Source organism: Myotis brandtii, unplaced genomic scaffold (assembly GCF_000412655.1).
Source record: "Myotis brandtii unplaced genomic scaffold, ASM41265v1 scaffold431, whole genome shotgun sequence".
Lineage (NCBI taxonomy): Eukaryota > Metazoa > Chordata > Mammalia > Chiroptera > Vespertilionidae > Myotis > Myotis brandtii.
Genome location: NW_005366486.1, coordinates 1,531,414 through 1,537,055, shown reverse-complemented (window position 1 = coordinate 1,537,055; position 5,642 = coordinate 1,531,414). Strand labels below are relative to the sequence as shown.

General features: G+C 39.5%; 1 long non-coding RNA gene across 1 annotated transcript in view; it reads right to left on the bottom strand.

Annotated features, from left to right (window-relative positions):
- Window positions 1–1,015: 1,015 nt before the first annotated feature.
- Window positions 1,016–5,642, bottom strand: part of LOC106727481 — an 18,008-nt gene continuing 13,381 nt past the window's right edge. The window contains exons 2-3 of the long non-coding RNA XR_001363693.1: window positions 2,745–2,750; window positions 1,016–1,027 (exon numbers count right to left, since the gene is read on the bottom strand). This is a non-coding gene — a long non-coding RNA (uncharacterized LOC106727481). The remainder of the gene's footprint in view (window positions 1,028–2,744; window positions 2,751–5,642) is intronic.

The window sequence follows — 5,642 nt, the reverse complement described above, 5'->3', positions numbered from 1 at the left end:
GACCCTTTCACCGGGGTCGCCTAAGACCATCCTGCATATCAGATATTTACATTACGATTCATAACAGTAGCAACATTACAGTTATGAAGTAGCAACGAAAATAATTTTATGGTTGGGTCACAACATGAGGAACTGTATTTAAAGGGCCAGAAGGTTGAGAACCACTGCTCTAAGACCTGACTTTCACCTTGACCTACCAGTTTAGAAGTTCAAGGGAAAATGGCAAAGTAACATTTTTCTTGACAGTGTAGGAATAAGCAATTGGACACTGTCTCTTCAGCTGAAAAAAAAGTTAGAAAATCTCTCCATTCAAGTTTTATAAGCTTCTATCCAAGTGTAGCTTTGGCATGTGTTGCCTAATAAGAAACACACAACACTTCCTTAGTTGGCTTAATCCATCTCACACATGAACCATGCTGTAGCCACATAAGTAAGTCATATTTATAGCAGGTGGCAAACATATAATTTTTATTCCAGGAAATGATCTTTCACTTTTGTTTGCTGTATGCATTTAAGCAACTGCCAAGCCAAACTTAATTTTCTGTAAAATATTTTCTCTCAATATATAATTTTAAATCTTTTTCTTTGAAAAATTTAGTTATAGAACAATTGGCAAGAATAATACAATACCCCCTTTCTCTGGATTCTCTAATTGTTAGCATTCTGTCATATTTGCTTTATTACCCTCTCTTTATAGCTATATATACATAATGCACAGACACACATATTATTAATAATGCTATTTATGTTATTGAACCATTTACGAGTAAGTTGCAGATACCATAACTCTTTAGTCTTTCCTGATGTATCTCCTATGAATAGGAACACTGTCTTGCATCACCACAGAATAATGACCAAGTTCAATAAACCTAACGTTGGTACCGTATTGCCATTTAATGTACCGTCTATAGTCAAATTGCACCAGTTGTTCCAATAATAGTCTATATAGTGTTTTCCCTTCTGAACCACTGTGTTGTGTTTAGTTGCCATCTTAAAACATATTTGATGCTCCCCTCTCTTCCTATCTCTACAGTCAGAGCTTTTATATTAAGATATGAGTCTTGACCTTTTCTTAAGCCACTAAATACCAATTATTTAGCACCTGTTAAACGGTTAGCATTATATTTGGTCAGGAGAAGACAAAAAAAATAGAGATAAAATATCCTACTGAGTCATCTCTTGGGATGACAATATTTCCATTTGTGAAATGATTAGACTATAAGAAAGGTAGAGAAGGAGGCAGGAAGAGAAGCAGGAAGAGAGGGAGGGAGGCAGGAAGAGAGGGAGGCAGGAAGGAAGGAAGGAAGGAAGGAAGGAAGGAAGGAAGGAAGGAAGGAAGGAAAAAAGTAAAGGAGAAACAGAGGAGAGAGTGAAGGAGGGAGGAAAGGAAGAGGGAGCACTAATGAGCATACTGTAGGGTCAGGGTTAGCCTACAACTCTCTGTGTTGGGCCTGTTTCTCCACTGCCTACAAAGCAGGAGTGCAACCTGGTCACCAAAAGTTTTAAAAACTCCCCATGTCATTGCCCTGCCGGTAATCCATTGGTTGGAGCATTGTCCATGCACCAAAATGGTTTCAGATTCGATTCTGGGTCAGGGCACATACCCAGGTGCGGGTTTGATCCCCTGTCAGAGTACATTCGGGATGCATACGGGAGGCAGCCAATCAATGTTTCTCTCTCATATCAGTGTTTCTCTCTCCTGTCCTCTCTCTAAAATCAATAAAAGCATATCTTCTGGTGACAATTAAAAATACAAAAAATACTCCCCATGTGAGTCTACATTGGTCTCTAGGTTGATAATCATTGTACTAGAATCTGAAAACATCACAATAAGCAAAACCAGTTGGCTGGACCTACTACTGTTTGCAACTCTGAGCTATCTAAATTGACCTAAAATACTTCATTCTAAGTTAGGGTTCCCAGAAGATGGAATCCTCCAAGGAGGATTCAGTTTACTATTCAGCAAATCTAGGAGTAACATATTTCCATTCATTAGACTGTGTTATCGCAACCTCGGGACTATTGACATTTGGGCTGGTACTGCTGTTGACACTATTGACATTCTTTGTTAGGGGGCTGTCCTGGGTATTAAAGGTGTTTAGCAGCACCCTTTGCTTCTACTCGCTAGATACCAGTAGCACCCCCACCCTCGTTACAACCAAAAAAAGTCTCCAGATGTTGCCAAATGTCCTTTTTGGGGAGGGGGTGGGGAGCAGTTAAAATCAGGTCATTGAGAACCACCGCAGCAGACTGAGCTCCTCAGAGATAGGGCCCATTTCTGATTTGTCTATTACTGTGTGGCAAGCAGCATACGTGGCACAGAGCAGGTCTGTGATAAAAAGCAAGCTAATGAATCAAAGCCCTAGATTTCTGCTCATGTGCTCTGTGTCCCTATTATGTTCATATTGAATCGTCTCACAGATAGTCCCAGGAATGGAACAAGAAAGGGTTGTGTTGGCTCCACGTAATCTTTATGATGAGACAACATTTCAATCAAAGGTCAAGGCCCTACCCATGATAAAACGCAGATAGATTACTCCAGCACGGTATGCAATTAGTTTTTATAAAAGTTATTTTTTCATTTATTTAAGGAAAAGGATCGTTGACAGTTTAAGTCTGGCAGGGAAGGTGGTGGGATGAAGGCAACTGACACATCTCACTGAATAGAAAAGGCTTTCTGGAATATGGGGAGCGGCTGGGGTATGATCAACTTGGTCTGTGAGGAACATTGAAGGGTCAGTCACGCTGAACTATGAGAGACTCCGTCTTCACTACAGTGAATGTACATTGGGAAAAACCATCTTTTAATTGCTTTAATTTTGTTAGGCAAGAGCGGCATGGAAAAAGTGTGTGTGTATAAAATCACATTTAAAATGCTGTCTTCTGGTGTGGGATGTTGGTAGAGGGGGAGGCTATGGGTGGGGAGCAGGGAATATATGGGAACTCTGTACTTCATCTCAATTTTGCTACGAACCTAAAACTGCTGTTGAAAAAAAATACTATTTTAACTTTTGCTAAAATGTTAATGCTAAGCGTAGTGGACTCTAACCATATTTTCAGAATTTCCTATTTCATGTGTCCTTTTCATACTTAATGACCTCAAAACTCGTAGTGGTTCAGTGATAACAGCTGCTCCAAGGAAACATTAATGAGGCAAACTCCCTGGCGGGGGAGAAGCTGAAGTCGAGGTCATTCTGAGATGAGGACTTCCAGAGAGCTTTGGCTGCGAGGTCTTCTCACCAAATTTCTGATTTTGAAGGTCCCTAATTTGTATCTTAATTAAACTGCAGTTCAAATCTATTGTGAGCACAATATAGGGGACTTTGGAAGATGAAGCAGCACTTTAGGTATTTTCAATTTTTCAAGGCACTGCTTTTTAAAATCTACCCTAACAATATCCACATATGCATTAGCTCACTGCTGAAATATATACATTTTTAGGAGGCAAATCAAGAATGTTTTGAAAAGGATTTATATTCCTCTACTTACCCCAAGGCAGTTTTGGGTTGCTAAACCCTATCAGTAGTTGATTTTTTTTTTTTTTAATCCTCACCTGAGGATATTTTTCCATTGATTTTTAGAGAGGGTGGAAGGGAGAGGGAAAGAGAGAGAGACACATCGATTGGTTGCCTCCCACACTTGCCCCAAACAGGGCTGGGAATCAAGCCTGCAACGGAGGTACATGCTCTTGACCACAGTTGAACCTAGGGCCCTTTAGTCTGCAGGCTGATGCTCTATCCATGGAGCCAAACTGGCTAGGGCTGTATTTCTTGTTTGGTTCCTACATTTCTAAATGCTCAACCAGTTTTATTCATCCAACATATATGTGCATGTTCTGAGTACTCTTTTAGGCATGAAAGATATGCAGATGGTCTTCGCTTTAGGGATGATATTTAATACTCTCCCTGTCAATACCACATCCAATTTATCAGCAAGTTCTAGTCTCAAAATCTATCTCAGATCTGTACCTTTCTTTGCATTTTTATGACTCCTTATCAAATCCAAGACATTGTTCTCTTTCTTAGGGTTCCCACAATAGCCTTCTAATTACTCCTTTTCTTCCTTATCCACCCTTCTATTCATTCTTCATATGGCAGTTTGAGTAATTAAAAAAAAATTCACCCAGAATATTGTTACTTCCTTGTTTAAAATGGGTCAAAAGCTTTCCATTGCACCAAGAAGGAAATTCAAACTTTTTGCCAAGATGCTCAGGACTCTGCATCTTGTCTGCTGCCTACCTCTCCACTCCTATCTAGTACTTCTTGCCCACCAAGGCTTTAGCCACACCTGGTCTTCTATTTTAAACCCACCAGTTATTTCCTCCATTGGGCCGCTCTCCCCACAGATGTTTACATTACTGGCTCAATCTCAGTCTTCAGAACAAAAGTCACCTCCTTAGAGAGGCCTTCTCTAACAGATCCATTGAAAACCGGCCTCTCCTAGTTACTATCACATCTCCATGTTTATTTCTCTTAGAGTATTTATCACAATCTGTATTTACTCATTTATGTATTTGCTTATTTATTGTCTATTCCCCCCTCTAGAAAATAAGGTCCAAAATATAAGGGTTTTGTTTTGTTTATTGCTATATCTCTATACTTGAAGTTAAGGTCATTCTAAGATGGTCCAGTGTTGGTCAGGGCATGTGCAGGAGGCAACCATTTGATATGTCTCCCTCACATTCATGTTTCTCTCTGTCTCTCCCCCACGGCCTCCCTCCCTTCCATGCTCTCTAAAAGTCAATGGAAAAAAAAATCCTTGGGTGAAGATTAACAACAGCAACAAAAAAGATGGTCCAGTGTCTTGAAGGGAATATGGAATGTACTAGACAATCAATATTTGCAGAGTCAATAAATTCCCCCACATTGTCTAGCTCTGGTTATACAAAAGAGCATCAATAAATACTTTTTGATCAATTGACATAGAAGGGCCCTTGCTAGGAATCAATGCTTTTGCAGACTTATAATATGTTTTGAGTTATAGTTCTATAACATTTTGTTCTTCAGAGTCACTAGGATTACAGCGTTATAAACTTATGGTGTAAAATATATAGAATAGTAATATAGATATTATAAAGTGTTGCAACCTGTATTGCAACACTTTCTAAAGGATGCCCTAGGCCTCCATCACCCTATTGTCTGTGTCCATGGGTTATGCCTATATGCATATAAGTTCTTTGGTTGATCTCTTCTAAACCACCCACCCACCCCTGCCTTCCCTCTGAGATCCCATAGTCTCTTCCATGCTTCCATGTCTCTGGATCTATTATGTTCAACAGCTTATTTTGTTCATTAGATTCCACACATGAGTGAGAGCATGTGATATTTGTCTTTCTCTGACTGGCTTATTTCCCTTAGCATAATATTCTCCAGGTCCCTCCATGCTATTTCAAAGGGTAAGAGATCCTTCTTTTTAATGCTGAACAGTATTTTATGGTGTAATTATATCACAGCTTTTTTATCCACTCATCTACTGATGGGCACTTGGACTGTTTCCAGATCTTCGCCATTGTAAATTATGCTGCTATGAACATAGGGGTGCATACATTCTTTCTGATTCATGTTTCGGGTTTTTTAGGATATATTCCTAGAAGTGGGATCACTGGGTCAAATGGCAGTTCCATTTTTAATTTTTTGAGGAAA